The following is a 17,162-nucleotide window of genomic DNA, read 5'->3' on the forward strand; positions in this document are numbered from 1 at the left end:
ATCGAAGGTTGTTTGTTCGATACCCGTCCTGAGCATTAGGTATTTTCTCGACTGTTTCTCTGGTGCGGTCTATGACTTTTAGAAAACGATATGCAAGTGAGTCTTTTCTCACTGTGTATATAGTGGTACGCAAATTTCTACAATGCAAATTTCTACAATACTCTCAAGGCCGGTTAGCTCAGTTGGTTAGAGCGTCGTGCTAATAACGCAAAGGTCGCGTGTTCGATACCCGTACTGGCCAAGACATATTTTAACGACTGTTTCTATGTTGCTGTCTATTTCGTTTAGACAACTTTTTTAAATTGAGACTTAACCTTGGATAAAGTAAAGATAATCAAATTCCCAATTTATCACACAAGGCCGGTTAGCTGATTTGCTAATAAATCGAAGGTCGTTTGTTCGATACCCGTCCTGAGCACTAGGTATTTTCTCGACTGTTTCTCTGGTGCGGTCTATGACTTTTAGAAAACGATGTGCGAGTGAGTCTTTTCTCACCTTGTATATAGTGGTACGCAAATTTCTACTATGCACATTTCTACAGTACTCTCAAGGCCGGTTAGCTCAGTTGGTTAGAGCGTCGTGCTAATAACGCGAAGGTCGCTGGGTTCGATACCCGTACTGGCCAAGACATATTTTAACGACTGTTTCTATGTTGCTGTCTATTACGTTTAGAAAACTTTTTTAAATTGAGACTTTGCCTTGGAGATAAAGATAATCAAATTCCCAATTTATCACACAAAGCCGGTTAGCTGATTTGCTAATAAATCGAAGGTCGTTTGTTCGATACCCGTCCTGAGCATTAGGTATTTTCTCGACTGTTTCTCTGGTGCGGTCTATGACTTTTAGAAAACTATGTGCGAGTGAGTCTTTTCTCACCTTGTATATAGTGGTACGCAAATTTCTACAATGCAAATTTCTACAATACTCTCAAGGCCGGTTAGCTCAGTTGGTTAGAGCGTCGTGCTAATAACGCGAAGGTCGCGGGTTCGATACCCGTACTGGCCAAGACATATTTTAACGACTGTTTCTATGTTGCTGTCTATTACGTTTAGAAAACTTTTTTAAATTGAGACTTTGCCTTGGAGATAAAGATAATCAAATTCCCAATTTATCACACAAGGCCGGTTAGCTGATTTGCTAATAAATCGAAGGTCGTTTGATCGATACCCGTCCTGAGCACTAGGTATTTTCTCGACTGTTTCTCTGGTGCGGTCTATGACTTTTAGAAAACGATATGCAAGTGAGTCTTTTCTCACCGTGTATATAGTGGTACGCAAATTTCTACAATGCAAATTTCTACAATACTCTCAAGGCCGGTTAGCTCAGTTGGTTAGAGCGTTGTGCTAATAACGCAAAGGTCGCGTGTTCGATACCCGTACTGGCAAAGACATATTTTAACGACTGTTTCTATGTTGCTGTCTATTTCGTTTAGACAACTTTTTTTAAATTGAGACTTAACCTTGGATAAAGTAAAGATAATAAAATTCCCAATTTATCACACAAGGCCGGTTAGCTGATTTGCTAATAAATCGAAGGTCGTTTGTTCGATACCCGTCCTGAGCACTAGGTATTTTCTCGACTGTTTCTCTGGTGCGGTCTATGACTTTTAGAAAACTATGTGCGAGTGAGTTTTTCTCACCTTGTATATAGTGGTACGCAAATTTCTACATTGCACATTTCTACAGTACTCTCAAGGCCGGTTAGCTCAGTTGGTTAGAGCGTCGTGGTAATAAACGCGAAGGTCGCGGGTTCGATACCCGTACTGGCCAAGACTTATTTTAACGACTGTTTCTATGTTGCTGTCTATTACGTTTAGAAAACTTTTTTAAATTGAGACTTTGCCTTGGAGATAAAGATAATCAAATTCCCAATTTATCACACAAGGCCGGTTAGCTGATTTGCTAATAAATCGAAGGTCGTTTGTTCGATACCCGTCCTGAGCATTAGGTATTTTCTCGACTGTTTCTCTGGTGCGGTCTATGACTTTTAGAAAACTATGTGCGAGTGAGTCTTTTCTCACCTTGTATATAGTGGTACGCAACTTTCTACTATGCAAATTTCCACAATACTCTCAAGGCCGGTTAGCTCAGTTGGTTAGAGCGTCGTGCTAATAACGTGAAGGTCGTGGGTTCGATACCCGTACTGGCCAAGACATATTTTAACGACTGTTTCTATGTTGCTGTCTATTACGTTTAGAAAACTTTTTTAAATTGAGACTTTGCCTTGGAGATGAAGATAATCAAATTCCCAATTTATCACACAAGGCCGGTTAGCTGATTTGCTAATAAATCGAAGGTCGTTTGATCGATACCCGTCCTGAGCACTAGGTATTTTCTCGACTGTTTCTCTGGTGCGGTCTATGACTTTTAGAAAACGATATGCAAGTGAGTCTTTTCTCACCATGTATATAGTGGTACGCAAATTTCTACAATGCAAATTTCTACAATACTCTCAAGGCCGGTTAGCTCAGTTGGTTAGAGCGTTGTGCTAATAACGCAAAGGTCGCGGGTTCGATACCCGTACTGGCCAAGACATATTTTAACGACTGTTTCTATGTTGCTGTCTATTTCGTTTAGACAACTTTTTTTAAATTGAGACTTAACCTTGGATAAAGTAAAGATAATAAAATTCCCAATTTATCACACAAGGCCGGTTAGCTGATTTGCTAATAAATCGAAGGTCGTTTGTTCGATACCCGTCCTGAGCACTAGGTATTTTCTCGACTGTTTCTCTGGTGCGGTCTATGACTTTTAGAAAACTATGTGCGAGTGAGTTTTTCTCACCTTGTATATAGTGGTACGCAACTTTCTACTATGCAAATTTCCACAGTACTCTCAAGGCCGTTTAGCTCAGTTGGTTAGAGCGTCGTGCTAATAACGCAAAGGTCGCGGGTTCGATACCCGTACTGGCCAAGACATATTTTAACGACTGTTTCTATGTTGCTCTCTATTACGTTTAGAAAACTTTTTTAAATTGAGACTTTGCCTTGGAGATAAAGATAATCAAATTCCCAATTTATCACACAAGGCCGGTTAGCTGATTTGCTAATAAATCGAAGGTTGTTTGTTCGATACCCGTCCTGAGCATTAGGTATTTTCTCGACTGTTTCTCTGGTGCGGTCTATGACTTTTAGAAAACAATATGCAAGTGAGTCTTTTCTCACCGTGTATATAGTGGTACGCAAATTTCTACAATGCAAATTTCTACAATACTCTCAAGGCCGGTTAGCTCAGTTGGTTAGAGCGTTGTGCTAATAATGCAAAGGTCGCGGGGTCGATACCCGTACTGACCAAGACATATTTTAACGACTGTTTCTATGTTGCTGTCTATTTCGTTTAGACAACTTTTTTAAATTGAGACTTAACCTTGGATAAAGTAAAGATAATCAAATTCCCAATTTATCACACAAGGCCGGTTAGCTGATTTGCTAATAAATCGAAGGTTGTTTGTTCGATACCCGTCCTGAGCACTAGGTATTTTCTCGACTGTTTCTCTGGTGCGGTCTATGACTTTTAGAAAACTATGTGCGAGTGAGTCTTTTCTCACCTTGTATATAGTGGTACGCAACTTTCTACTATGCACATTTCCACAGTACTCTCAAGGCCGGTTAGCTCAGTTGGTTAGAGCGTCGTGCTAATAACGCGAAGGTCGTGGGTTCGATACCCGTACTGGCCAAGACATATTTTAACGACTGTTTCTATGTTGCTGTCTATTACGTTTAGAAAACTTTTTTAAATTGAGACTTTGCCTTGGAGATGAAGATAATCAAATTCCCAATTTATCACACAAGGCCGGTTAGCTGATTTGCTAATAAATCGAAGGTCGTTTGATCGATACCCGTCCTGAGCACTAGGTATTTTCTCGACTGTTTCTCTGGTGCGGTCTATGACTTTTAGAAAACGATATGCAAGTGACTCTTTTCTCACCGTGTATATAGTGGTACGCAAATTTCTACAATGCAAATTTCTACAATACTCTCAAGGCCGGTTAGCTCAGTTGGTTAGAGCGTTGGCTAATAACGCAAAGGTCGCGTGTTCGATACCCGTACTGGCAAAGACATATTTTAACGACTGTTTCTATGTTGCTGTCTATTTCGTTTAGACAACTTTTTTTAAATTGAGACTTAACCTTGGATAAAGTAAAGATAATAAAATTCCCAATTTATCACACAAGGCCGGTTAGCTGATTTGCTAATAAATCGAAGGTCGTTTGTTCGATACCCGTCCTGAGCATTAGGTATTTTCTCGACTGTTTCTCTGGTGCGGTCTATGACTTTTAGAAAACTATGTGCGAGTGAGTCTTTTCTCACCTTGTATAGTGGTACGCAAATTTCTACAATGCAAATTTCTACAATACTCTCAAGGCCGGTTAGCTCAGTTGGTTAGAGCGTCGTGGTAATAACGCGAAGGTCGTGGGGTTCGATACCCGTACTGGCCAAGACTTATTTTAACGACTGTTTCTATGTTGCTGTCTATTACGTTTAGAAAACTTTTTTAAATTGAGACTTTGCCTTGGAGATAAAGATAATCAAATTCCCAATTTATCACACAAGGCCGGTTAGCTGATTTGCTAATAAATCGAAGGTTGTTTGTTCGATACCCGTCCTGAGCATTAGGTATTTTCTCGACTGTTTCTCTGGTGCGGTCTATGACTTTTAGAAAACTATGTGCGAGTGAGTCTTTTCTCACCTTGTATATAGTGGTACGCAACTTTCTACTATGCACATTTCCACAGTACTCTCAAGGCCGGTTAGCTCAGTTGGTTAGAGCGTCGTGCTAATAACGCGAAGGTCGCGGGTTCGATACCCGTACTGGCCAAGACATATTTTAACGACTGTTTCTATGTTGCTGTCTATTACGTTAGAAAACTTTTTTAAATTGAGACTTTGCCTTGGAGATAAAGATAATCAAATTCCCAATTTATCACACAAGGCCGGTTAGCTGATTTGCTAATAAATCGAAGGTTGTTTGTTCGATACCCGTCCTGAGCACTAGGTATTTTCTCGACTGTTTCTCTGGTGCGGTCTATGACTTTTAGAAAACGATATGCAAGTGAGTCTTTTCTCACCGTGTATATAGTGGTACGCAAATTTCTACAATGCAAATTTCTACAATACTCTCAAGGCCGGTTAGCTCAGTTGGTTAGAGCGTTGTGCTAATAACGCGAAGGTCGCGGGTTCGATACCCGTACTGGCCAAGACATATTTTAACGACTGTTTCTATGTTGCTGTCTATTTCGTTTAGACAACTTTTTTAAATTGAGACTTAACCTTGGATAAAGTAAAGATAATCAAATTCCCAATTTATCACACAAGGCCGGTTAGCTGATTTGCTAATAAATCGAAGGTCGTTTGTTCGATACCCGTCCTGAGCACTAGGTATTTTTTCGACTGTTTCCTGGTGCGGTCTATGACTTTTAGAAAAGTATGTGCGAGTGAGTCTTTTCTCACCTTGTATATAGTGGTACGCAACTTTCTACTATGCACATTTCCACAGTACTCTCAAGGCCGGTTAGCTCAGTTGGTTAGAGTGTCGTGCTAATAACGCGAAGGTCGTGGGTTCGATACCCGTACTGGCCAAGACAAATTTTAACGACTGTTTCTATGTTGCTGTCTATTACGTTTAGAAAACTTTTTTAAATTGAGACTTTGCCTTGGAGATAAAGATAATCAAATTCCCAATTTATCACACAAGGCCGGTTAGCTGATTTGCTAATAAATCGAAGGTTGTTTGTTCGATACCCGTCCTGAGCACTAGGTATTTTCTCGACTGTTTCTCTGGTGCGGTCTATGACTTTTAGAAAACGATATGCAAGTGAGTCTTTTCTCACCGTGTATATAGTGGTACGCAAATTTCTACAATGCAAATTTCTACAATACTCTCAAGGCCGGTTAGCTCAGTTGGTTAGAGCGTCGTGCTAATAACGCGAAGGTCGCGGGTTCGATACCCGTACTGGCCAAGACATATTTTAACGACTGTTTCTATGTTGCTGTCTATTTCGTTTAGACAACTTTTTTAAATTGAGACTTAACCTTGGATAAAGTAAAGATAATCAAATTCCCAATTTATCACACAAGGCCGGTTAGCTGATTTGCTAATAAATCGAAGGTTGTTTGTTCGATACCCGTCCTGAGCACTAGGTATTTTCTCAACTGTTTCTCTGGTGCGGTCTATGACTTTTAGAAAACTATGTGCGAGTGAGTCTTTTCTCACCTTGTATATAGTGGTACGCAACTTTCTACTATGCACATTTCCACAGTACTCTCAAGGCCGGTTAGCTCAGTTGGTTAGAGCGTCGTGCTAAGAACGCGAAGGTCGTGGGTTCGATACCTGTACTGGCCAAGACATATTTTAACGACTGTTTCTATGTTGCTGTCTATTACGTTTAGAAAACTTTTTTAAATTGAGACTTTGCCTTGGAGATAAAGATAATCAAATTCCCAATTTATCACACAAGGCCGGTTAGCTGATTTGCTAATAAATCGAAGGTTGTTTGTTCGATACCCGTCCTGAGCACTAGGTATTTTCTCGACTGTTTCTCTGGTGCGGTCTATGACTTTTAGAAAACGATATGCGAGTGAGTCTTTTCTCACCTTGTATATAGTGGTATGCAAATTTCTACATTGCAAATTTCTACAATACTCTCAAGGCCGGTTAGCTCAGTTGGTTAGAGCGTTGTGCTAATAACGCGAAGGTCGCGGGTTCGATACCCGTACTGGCCAAGACATATTTTAACGACTGTTTCTATGTTGCTGTCTATTTCGTTTAGACAACTTTTTTAAATTGAGACTTAACCTTGGATAAAGTAAAGATAATCAAATTCCCAATTTATCACACAAGGCCGGTTAGCTGATTTGCTAATAAATCGAAGGTCGTTTGTTCGATACCCGTCCTGAGCACTAGGTATTTTCTCGACTGTTTCTCTGGTGCGGTCTATGACTTTTAGAAAACTATGTGCGAGTGAGTTTTTCTCACCTTGTATATAGTGGTACGCAACTTTCTACTATGCACATTTCCACAGTACTCTCAAGGCCGGTTAGCTCAGTTGGTTAGAGCGTCGTGCTAATAACGCGAAGGTCGTGGGTTCGATACCCGTACTGGCCAAGACATATTTTAACGACTGTTTCTATGTTGCTGTCTATTACGTTTAGAAAACTTTTTTAAATTGAGACTTTGCCTTGGAGATAAAGATAATCAAATTCCCAATTTATCACACAAGGCCGGTTAGCTGATTTGCTAATAAATCGAAGGTTGTTTGTTCGATACCCGTCCTGAGCATTAGGTATTTTCTCGACTGTTTCTCTGGTGCGGTCTATGACTTTTAGAAAACTATGTGCGAGTGAGTCTTTTCTCACCTTGTATAGTAGTACGCAACTTTCTACAATGCACATTTCTACAATACTCTCAAGGCCGGTTAGCTCAGTTGGTTAGAGCGTCGTGCTAATAACGCGAAGGTCGTGGGTTCGATACCCGTACTGGCCAAGGCATATTTTAACGACTGTTTCTATGTTGCTGTCTATTTCGTTTAGACAACTTTTTTTAAATTGAGACTTAACCTTGGATAAAGTAAAGATAATCAAATTCCCAATTTATCACACAAGGCCGGTTAGCTGATTTGCTAATAAATCGAAGGTTGTTTGTTCGATACCCGTCCTGAGCATTAGGTATTTTCTCGACTGTTTCTCTGGTGCGGTCTATGACTTTTAGAAAACTATGTGCGAGTGAGTCTTTTCTCACCGTGTATATAGTGGTACGCAAATTTCTACAATGCAAATTTCTACAATACTCTCAAGGCCGGTTAGCTCAGTTGGTTAGAGCGTCGTGCTAATAACGCGAAGGTCGTGGGTTCGATACCCGTACTGGCCAAGGCATATTTTAACGACTGTTTCTATGTTGCTGTCTATTTCGTTTAGACAACTTTTTTTAAATTGAGACTTAACCTTGGATAAAGTAAAGATAATCAAATTCCCAATTTATCACACAAGGCCGGTTAGCTGATTTGCTAATAAATCGAAGGTCGTTTGTTCGATACCCGTCCTGAGCACTAGGTATTTTCTCGACTGTTTCTCTGGTGCGGTCTATGACTTTTAGAAAACTATGTGCGAGTGAGTTTTTCTCACCTTGTATATAGTGGTACGCAACTTTCTACTATGCACATTTCCACAGTACTCTCAAGGCCGGTTAGCTCAGTTGGTTAGAGCGTCGTGCTAATAACGCGAAGGTCGCGGGTTCGATACCCGTACTGGCCAAGACATATTTTAACGACTGTTTCTATGTTGCTGTCTATTACGTTTAGAAAACTTTTTTTAAATTGAGACTTTGCCTTGGAGATAAAGATAATCAAATTCCCAATTTATCACACAAGGCCGGTTAGCTGATTTGCTAATAAATCGAAGGTTGTTTGTTCGATACCCGTCCTGAGCATTAGGTATTTTCTCGACTGTTTCTCTGGTGCGGTCTATGACTTTTAGAAAACTATGTGCGAGTGAGTCTTTTCTCACCTTGTATAGTGGTACGCAAATTTCTACAATGCAAATTTCTACAATACTCTCAAGGCCGGTTAGCTCAGTTGGTTAGAGCGTTGTGCTAATAACGCGAAGGTCGCGGGTTCGATACCGTACTGGCCAAGACATATTTTAACGACTGTTTCTATGTTGCTGTCTATTTCGTTTAGACAACTTTTTTAAATTGAGACTTAACCTTGGATAAAGTAAAGATAATCAAATTCCCAATTTATCACACAAAGCTGATTTGCTAATAAATCGAAGGTCGTTTGTTCGATACCCGTCCTGAGCACTAGGTATTTTTTCGACTGTTTCTCTGGTGCGGTCTATGACTTTTAGAAAAGTATGTGCGAGTGAGTCTTTTCTCACCTTGTATATAGTGGTACGCAACTTTCTACTATGCACATTTCCACAGTAATCTCAAGGCCGGTTAGCTCAGTTGGTTAGAGCGTTGTGCTAATAATGCGAAGGTCGCGGGTTCGATACCCGTACTGGCCAAGACATATTTTAACGACTGTTTCTATGTTGCTGTCTATTACGTTTTGAAAACTTTTTTAAATTGAGACTTTGCCTTGGAGATGAAGATAATCAAATTCCCAATTTATCACACAAGGCCGGTTAGCTGATTTGCTAATAAATCGAAGGTTGTTTGATCGATACCCGTCCTGAGCACTAGGTATTTTCTCGACTGTTTCTCTGGTGCGGTCTATGACTTTTAGAAAACGATATGCAAGTGACTCTTTTCTCACCTTGTATATAGTGGTACGCAAATTTCTACAATGCAAATTTCTACAATACTCTCAAGGCCGGTTAGCTCAGTTGGTTAGAGCGTTGGCTAATAACGCAAAGGTCGCGTGTTCGATACCCGTACTGGCAAAGACATATTTTAACGACTGTTTCTATGTTGCTGTCTATTTCGTTTAGACAACTTTTTTAAATTGAGACTTAACCTTGGATAAAGTAAAGATAATCAAATTCCCAATTTATCACACAAGGCCGGTTAGCTGATTTGCTAATAAATCGAAGGTCGTTTGTTCGATACCCGTCCTGAGCACTAGGTATTTTCTCGACTGTTTCTCTGGTGCGGTCTATGACTTTTAGAAAACTATGTGCGAGTGAGTTTTTCTCACCTTGTATATAGTGGTACGCAAATTTCTACATTGCAAATTTCTACAATACTCTCAAGGCCGGTTAGCTCAGTTGGTTAGAGCGTCGTGGTAATAACGCGAAGGTCGCGGGTTCGATACCCGTACTGGCCAAGACTTATTTTAACGACTGTTTCTATGTTGCTGTCTATTACGTTTTGAAAACTTTTTTAAATTGAGACTTTGCCTTGGAGATAAAGATAATCAAATTCCCAATTTATCACACAAGGCCGGTTAGCTGATTTGCTAATAAATCGAAGGTTGTTTGTTCGATACCCGTCCTGAGCATTAGGTATTTTCTCGACTGTTTCTCTGGTGCGGTCTATGACTTTTAGAAAACTATGTGCGAGTGAGTCTTTTCTCACCTTGTATATAGTGGTACGCAACTTTCTACAATGCAAATTTCCACAGTACTCTCAAGGCCGGTTAGCTCAGTTGGTTTTAGAGCGTCGTGCTAATAACGCGAAGGTCGTGGGTTCGATACCCGTACTGGCCAAGACATATTTTAACGACTGTTTCTATGTTGCTGTCTATTACGTTTAGAAAACTTTTTTAAATTGAGACTTTGCCTTGGAGATGAAGATAATCAAATTCCCAATTTATCACACAAGGCCGGTTAGCTGATTTGCTAATAAATCGAAGGTTGTTTGATCGATACCCGTCCTGAGCACTAGGTATTTTCTCGACTGTTTCTCTGGTGCGGTCTATGACTTTTAGAAAACGATATGCAAGTGACTCTTTTCTCACCATGTATATAGTGGTACGCAAATTTCTACAATGCAAATTTCTACAATACTCTCAAGGCTGGTTAGCTCAGTTGGTTAGAGCGTTGGCTAATAACGCAAAGGTTGCGTGTTCGATACCCGTACTGGCAAAGACATATTTTAACGACTGTTTCTATGTTGCTGTCTATTTCGTTTAGACAACTTTTTTAAATTGAGACTTAACCTTGGATAAAGTAAAGATAATAAAATTCCCAATTTATCACACAAGGCCGGTTAGCTGATTTGCTAATAAATCGAAGGTCGTTTGTTCGATACCCGTCCTGAGCACTAGGTATTTTCTCGACTGTTTCTCTGGTGCGGTCTATGACTTTTAGAAAACTATGTGCGAGTGAGTCTTTTCTCACCTTGTATATAGTGGTACGCCAACTTTCTACAATGCACATTTCCACAGTACTCTCAAGGCCGGTTAGCTCAGTTGGTTAGAGCGTCGTGCTAATAACGCGAAGGTCGCGGGTTCGATACCCGTACTGGCCAAGACATATTTTAACGACTGTTTCTATGTTGCTGTCTATTACGTTTTGAAAACTTTTTTAAATTGAGACTTTGCCTTGGAGATAAAGATAATCAAATTCCCAATTTATCACACAAGGCCGGTTAGCTGATTTGCTAATAAATCGAAGGTTGTTTGTTCGATACCCGTCCTGAGCATTAGGTATTTTCTCGACTGTTTCTCTGGTGCGGTCTATGACTTTTAGAAAACAATATGCAAGTGAGTCTTTTCTCACCGTGTATAGTGGTACGCAAATTTCTACAATGCACATTTCTACAATACTCTCAAGGCCGGTTAGCTCAGTTGGTTAGAGCGTTGTGCTAATAATGCGAAGGTCGGGGGGTCGATACCCGTACTGGCCAAGATATATTTTAACGACTGCTTCTATGTTGCTGTCTATTACGTTTAGACAACTTTTTTAAATTGAGACTTAACCTTGGATAAAGTAAAGATAATCAAATTCCCAATTTATCACACAAGGCCGGTTAGCTGATTTGCTAATAAATCGAAGGTCGTTTGTTCGATACCCGTCCTGAGCACTAGGTATTTTCTCGACTGTTTCTCTGGTGCGGTCTATGACTTTTAGAAAACTATGTGCGAGTGAGTCTTTTCTCACCTTGTATATAGTGGTACGCAACTTTCTACTATGCACATTTCCACAGTACTCTCAAGGCCGGTTAGCTCAGTTGGTTAGAGCGTTGTGCTAATAACGCGAAGGTCGTGGGTTCGATACCCGTACTGGCCAAGACATATTTTAACGACTGTTTCTATGTTGCTGTCTATTACGTTTAGAAAACTTTTTTAAATTGAGACTTTGCCTTGGAGATAAGATAATCAAATTCCCAATTTATCACACAAGGCCGGTTAGCTGATTTGCTAATAAATCGAAGGTCGTTTGATCGATACCCGTCCTGAGCACTAGGTATTTTCTCGACTGTTTCTCTGGTGCGGTCTATGACTTTTAGAAAACGATATGCAAGTGACTCTTTTCTCACCGTGTATATAGTGGTACGCAAATTTCTACAATGCAAATTTCTACAATACTCTCAAGGCCGGTTAGCTCAGTTGGTTAGAGCGTTGTGCTAATAACGCGAAGGTCGCGTGTTCGATACCCGTACTGGCAAAGACATATTTTAACGACTGTTTCTATGTTGCTGTCTATTTCGTTTAGACAACTTTTTTAAATTGAGACTTAACCTTGGATAAAGTAAAGATAATAAAATTCCCAATTTATCACACAAGGCCGGTTAGCTGATTTGCTAATAAATCGAAGGTCGTTTGTTCGATACCCGTCCTGAGCACTAGGTATTTTCTCGACTGTTTCTCTGGTGCGGTCTATGACTTTTAGAAAACTATGTGCGAGTGAGTTTTTTCTCACCTTGTATATAGTGGTACGCAAATTTCTACAATGCACATTTCTACAGTACTCTCAAGGCCGGTTAGCTCAGTTGGTTAGAGCGTCGTGGTAATAACGCGAAGGTCGGGGGTTCGATACCCGTACTGGCCAAGACTTATTTTAACGACTGTTTCTATGTTGCTGTCTATTACGTTTAGAAAACTTTTTTAAATTGAGACTTTGCCTTGGAGATAAAGATAATCAAATTCCCAATTTATCACACAAGGCCGGTTAGCTGATTTGCTAATAAATCGAAGGTCGTTTGTTTGATACCCGTCCTGAGCACTAGGTATTTTCTCGACTGTTTCTCTGGTGCGGTCTATGACTTTTAGAAAACTATGTGCGAGTGAGTCTTTTCTCACCTTGTATATAGTGGTACGCAAATTTCTACATATGCAAATTTCTACAATACTCTCAAGGCCGGTTAGCTCAGTTGGTTAGAGCGTCGTGCTAATACGCGAAGGTCGCGGGTTCGATACCCGTACTGGCCAAGACATATTTTAACGACTGTTTCTATGTTGCTGTCTATTACGTTTTGAAAACTTTTTTAAATTGAGACTTTGCCTTGGAGATGAAGATAATCAAATTCCCAATTTATCACACAAGGCCGGTTAGCTGATTTGCTAATAAATCGAAGGTCGTTTGTTCGATACCCGTCCTGAGCACTAGGTATTTTCTCGACTGTTTCTCTGGTGCGGTCTATGACTTTTAGAAAACGATGTGCGAGTGAGTCTTTTCTCACCTTGTATATAGTGGTACGCAAATTTCTACAATGCACATTTCTACAATACTCTCAAGGCCGGTTAGCTCAGTTGGTTAGAGCGTTGTGCTAATAACGCGAAGGTCGCGGGTTCGATACCCGTACTGGCCAAGACATATTTTAACGACTGTTTCTATGTTGCTGTCTATTTCGTTTAGACAACTTTTTTAAATTGAGACTTAACCTTGGATAAAGTAAAGATAATCAAATTCCCAATTTATCACACAAGGCCGGTTAGCTGATTTGCTAATAAATCGAAGGTTGTTTGTTCGATACCCGTCCTGAGCATTAGGTATTTTCTCGACTGTTTCTCTGGTGCGGTCTATGACTTTTAGAAAACGATATGCAAGTGAGTCTTTTCTCACTGTGTATATAGTGTTACGCAAATTCCTACAATGCAAATTTCTACAATGCTCTCAAGGCCGGTTAGCTCAGTTGGTTAGAGCGTCGTGCTAATAACGCCAAGGTCGCTGGTTTGATACCCGTACTGGCCAAGACATATTTTAACCACTGTTTCTATGTTGCTGTCTATTTCGTTTAGACAACTTTTTTAAATTGAGACTTAACCTTGGATAAAGTAAAGATAATCAAATTCCCAATTTATCACACAAGGCCGGTTAGCTGATTTGCTAATAAATCGAAGGTCGTTTGTTCGATACCCGTCCTGAGCACTAGGTATTTTCTCGACTGTTTCTCTGGTGCGGTCTATGACTTTTAGAAAACTATGTGCGAGTGAGTTTTTTCTCACCTTGTATATAGTGGTACGCAACTTTCTACTATGCACATTTCCACAGTACTCTCAAGGCCGGTTAGCTCAGTTGGTTAGAGCGTCGTGCTAATAACGCGAAGGTCGTGGGTTCGATACCCGTACTGGCCAAGACATATTTTAACGACTGTTTCTATGTTGCTGTCTATTACGTTTAGAAAACTTTTTTAAATTGAGACTTTGCCTTGGAGATGAAGATAATCAAATTCCCAATTTATCACACAAGGCCGGTTAGCTGATTTGCTAATAAATCGAAGGTTGTTTGTTCGATACCCGTCCTGAGCATTAGGTATTTTCTCGACTGTTTCTCTGGTGCGGTCTATGACTTTTAGAAAACTATGTGCGAGTGAGTCTTTTCTCACCTTGTATATAGTGGTACGCAACTTTCTACTATGCAAATTTCTACAATACTCTCAAGGCCGGTTAGCTCAGTTGGTTAGAGCGTTGTGCTAATAACGCAAAGGTCGCGGGTTCGATACCCGTACTGGCCAAGACATATTTTAACGACTGTTTCTATGTTGCTGTCTATTTCGTTTAGACAACTTTTTTAAATTGAGACTTAACCTTGGATAAAGTAAAGATAATCAAATTCCCAATTTATCACACAAGGCCGGTTAGCTGATTTGCTAATAAATCGAAGGTCGTTTGTTCGATACCCGTCCTGAGCACTAGGTATTTTCTCGACTGTTTCTCTGGTGCGGTCTATGACTTTTAGAAAACTATGTGCGAGTGAGTCTTTTCTCACCTTGTATATAGTGGTAGCGCAATTTCTACTATGCACATTTCCACAGTACTCTCAAGGCCGGTTAGCTCAGTTGGTTAGAGCGTCGTGCTAATAACGCGAAGGTCGCGGGTTCGATACCCGTACTGGCCAAGACATATTTTAACGACTGTTTCTATGTTGCTGTCTATTACGTTTTGAAAACTTTTTTAAATTGAGACTTTGCCTTGGAGATGAAGATAATCAAATTCCCAATTTATCACACAAGGCCGGTTAGCTGATTTGCTAATAAATCGAAGGTTGTTTGATCGATACCCGTCCTGAGCACTAGGTATTTTCTCGACTGTTTCTCTGGTGCGGTCTATGACTTTTAGAAAACGATATGCAAGTGACTCTTTTCTCACCGTGTATATAGTGGTACGCAAATTTCTACAATGCAAATTTCTACAATACTCTCAAGGCCGGTTAGCTCAGTTGGTTAGAGCGTCGTGCTAATAACGCAAAGGTCGCGGGTTCGAAACCCGTACTGTCCAAGACATATTTTAACGACTGTTTCTATGTTGCTGTCTATTTCGTTTAGACAACTTTTTTAAATTGAGACTTAACCTTGGATAAAGTAAAGATAATAAATTCCCAATTTATCACACAAGGCCGGTTAGCTGATTTGCTAATAAATCGAAGGTCGTTTGTTCGATACCCGTCCTGAGCACTAGGTATTTTCTCGACTGTTTCTCTGGTGCGGTCTATGACTTTTAGAAAACGATATGCAAGTGAGTCTTTTCTCACCGTGTATATAGTGGTACGCAAATTTCTACAATGCAAATTTCTACAATATCTCAAGGCCGGTTAGCTCAGTTGGTTAGAGCGTTGGCTAATAACGCGAAGGTCGCGTGTTCGATACCCGTACTGGCCAAGACATATTTTAACGACTGTTTCTATGTTGCTGTCTATTTCGTTTAGACAACTTTTTTTAAATTGAGACTTAACCTTGGATAAAGTAAAGATAATCAAAATTCCCAATTTATCACACAAGGCCGGTTAGCTGATTTGCTAATAAATCGAAGGTCGTTTGTTCGATACCCGTCCTGAGCACTAGGTATTTTCTCGACTGTTTCTCTGGTGCGGTCTATGACTTTTAGAAAACTATGTGCGAGTGAGTTTTTTCTCACCTTGTATATAGTGGTACGCAAATTTCTACATTGCAAATTTCTACAATACTCTCAAGGCTGGTTAGCTCAGTTGGTTAGAGCGTCGTGGTAATAAAGCGAAGGTCGCGGGTTCGATACCCGTACTGGCCAAGACTTATTTTAACGACTGTTTCTATGTTGCTGTCTATTACGTTTTGAAAACTTTTTTAAATTTAGACTTTGCCTTGGAGATAAAGATAATAAAATTCCCAATTTATCACACAAGGCCGGTTAGCTGATTTGCTAATAAATCGAAGGTTGTTTGTTCGATACCCGTCCTGAGCACTAGGTATTTTCTCGACTGTTTCTCTGGTGCGGTCTATGACTTTTAGAAAACTATGTGCGAGTGAGTCTTTTCTCACCTTGTATATAGTGGTACGTTAATTTTCTACAATGCAAATTTCCACAGTACTCTCAAGGCCGGTTAGCTCAGTTGGTTAGAGTGTCGTGCTAATAACGCGAAGGTCGCGGGTTCGATACCCGTACTGGCCAAGACATATTTTAACGACTGTTTCTATGTTGCTGTCTATTACGTTCAGAAAACTTTTTTAAATTGAGACTTTGACTTGGAGATAAAGATAATCAAATTCCCAATTTATCACACAAGGCCGGTTAGCTGATTTGCTAATAAATCGAAGGTTGTTTGTTCGATACCCGTCCTGAGCATTAGGTATTTTCTCGACTGTTTCTCTGGTGCGGTCTATGACTTTTAGAAAACTATATGCAAGTGAGTCTTTTCTAACCGTGTATATAGTGGTACGCAAATTTCTACAATGCAAATTTCAACAATACTCTCAAGGCAGGTTAGCTCAGTTGGTTAGAGCGTTGTGCTAATAACGCAAAGGTCGCGGGGTTCGATACCCGTACTGACCAAGACATATTTTAACGACTGTTTCTATGTTGCTGTCTATTTCGTTTAGACAACTTTTTTAAATTGAGACTTAACCTTGGATAAAGTAAAGATAATCAAATTCCCAATTTATCACACAAGGCCGGTTAGCTGATTTGCTAATAAATCGAAGGTCGTTTGTTCGATACCCGTCCTGAGCACTAGGTATTTTCTCGACTGTTTCTCTGGTGCGGTCTATGACTTTTAGAAAACTATGTGCGAGTGAGTCTTTTCTCACCTTGTATATAGTGGTACGCAACTTTCTACTATGCACATTTCCACAGTACTCTCAAGGCCGGTTAGCTCAGTTGGTTAGAGCGTCGTGCTAATAACGCGAAGGTCGTGGGTTCGATACCCGTACTGGCCAAGACATATTTTAACGACTGTTTCTATGTTGCTGTCTATTACGTTTAGAAAACCTTTTTTAAATTGAGACTTTGCCTTGGAGATGAAGATAATCAAATTCCCAATTTATCACACAAGGCCCGGTTAGCTGATTTGCTAATAAATCGAAGGTCGT

At 40.1% G+C, this 17,162-nt stretch overlaps 20 non-coding genes across 20 annotated transcripts; all 20 read left to right on the forward strand.

The window, feature by feature from the left end:
* The first annotated feature begins 931 nt into the window (after positions 1-931).
* Positions 932-1,005, forward strand: trnai-aau. The gene has a single exon. It is a non-coding gene; the product is annotated as a tRNA-Ile (tRNA).
* A 1,450-nt stretch (positions 1,006-2,455) lies between these two features.
* On the forward strand, positions 2,456-2,529 carry trnai-aau. The gene has a single exon. It is a non-coding gene; the product is annotated as a tRNA-Ile (tRNA).
* A 1,072-nt stretch (positions 2,530-3,601) lies between these two features.
* On the forward strand, positions 3,602-3,675 carry trnai-aau. The gene has a single exon. It is a non-coding gene; the product is annotated as a tRNA-Ile (tRNA).
* Positions 3,676-4,743: 1,068 nt separating this feature from the next.
* On the forward strand, positions 4,744-4,817 carry trnai-aau. The gene has a single exon. It is a non-coding gene; the product is annotated as a tRNA-Ile (tRNA).
* A 305-nt stretch (positions 4,818-5,122) lies between these two features.
* trnai-aau lies at positions 5,123-5,196 on the forward strand. Its single transcript has one exon. It is a non-coding gene; the product is annotated as a tRNA-Ile (tRNA).
* A 308-nt stretch (positions 5,197-5,504) lies between these two features.
* On the forward strand, positions 5,505-5,578 carry trnai-aau. The gene has a single exon. It is a non-coding gene; the product is annotated as a tRNA-Ile (tRNA).
* Positions 5,579-5,884: 306 nt separating this feature from the next.
* Positions 5,885-5,958, forward strand: trnai-aau. Its single transcript has one exon. It is a non-coding gene; the product is annotated as a tRNA-Ile (tRNA).
* Positions 5,959-6,267: 309 nt separating this feature from the next.
* On the forward strand, positions 6,268-6,341 carry trnal-aag. The gene has a single exon. It is a non-coding gene; the product is annotated as a tRNA-Leu (tRNA).
* Positions 6,342-6,647: 306 nt separating this feature from the next.
* On the forward strand, positions 6,648-6,721 carry trnai-aau. Its single transcript has one exon. It is a non-coding gene; the product is annotated as a tRNA-Ile (tRNA).
* A 308-nt stretch (positions 6,722-7,029) lies between these two features.
* trnai-aau lies at positions 7,030-7,103 on the forward strand. The gene has a single exon. It is a non-coding gene; the product is annotated as a tRNA-Ile (tRNA).
* A 304-nt stretch (positions 7,104-7,407) lies between these two features.
* On the forward strand, positions 7,408-7,481 carry trnai-aau. Its single transcript has one exon. It is a non-coding gene; the product is annotated as a tRNA-Ile (tRNA).
* Positions 7,482-7,791: 310 nt separating this feature from the next.
* On the forward strand, positions 7,792-7,865 carry trnai-aau. The gene has a single exon. It is a non-coding gene; the product is annotated as a tRNA-Ile (tRNA).
* Positions 7,866-8,174: 309 nt separating this feature from the next.
* Positions 8,175-8,248, forward strand: trnai-aau. The gene has a single exon. It is a non-coding gene; the product is annotated as a tRNA-Ile (tRNA).
* A 2,585-nt stretch (positions 8,249-10,833) lies between these two features.
* Positions 10,834-10,907, forward strand: trnai-aau. The gene has a single exon. It is a non-coding gene; the product is annotated as a tRNA-Ile (tRNA).
* Positions 10,908-13,116: 2,209 nt separating this feature from the next.
* Positions 13,117-13,190, forward strand: trnai-aau. The gene has a single exon. It is a non-coding gene; the product is annotated as a tRNA-Ile (tRNA).
* A 692-nt stretch (positions 13,191-13,882) lies between these two features.
* Positions 13,883-13,956, forward strand: trnai-aau. The gene has a single exon. It is a non-coding gene; the product is annotated as a tRNA-Ile (tRNA).
* A 306-nt stretch (positions 13,957-14,262) lies between these two features.
* Positions 14,263-14,336, forward strand: trnai-aau. Its single transcript has one exon. It is a non-coding gene; the product is annotated as a tRNA-Ile (tRNA).
* A 309-nt stretch (positions 14,337-14,645) lies between these two features.
* Positions 14,646-14,719, forward strand: trnai-aau. The gene has a single exon. It is a non-coding gene; the product is annotated as a tRNA-Ile (tRNA).
* Positions 14,720-16,171: 1,452 nt separating this feature from the next.
* On the forward strand, positions 16,172-16,245 carry trnai-aau. Its single transcript has one exon. It is a non-coding gene; the product is annotated as a tRNA-Ile (tRNA).
* A 690-nt stretch (positions 16,246-16,935) lies between these two features.
* trnai-aau lies at positions 16,936-17,009 on the forward strand. Its single transcript has one exon. It is a non-coding gene; the product is annotated as a tRNA-Ile (tRNA).
* The last annotated feature ends 153 nt before the right edge of the window (positions 17,010-17,162 follow it).

This window comes from Coregonus clupeaformis, chromosome 27, assembly GCF_020615455.1.
Source record: "Coregonus clupeaformis isolate EN_2021a chromosome 27, ASM2061545v1, whole genome shotgun sequence".
NCBI lineage: Eukaryota > Metazoa > Chordata > Actinopteri > Salmoniformes > Salmonidae > Coregonus > Coregonus clupeaformis.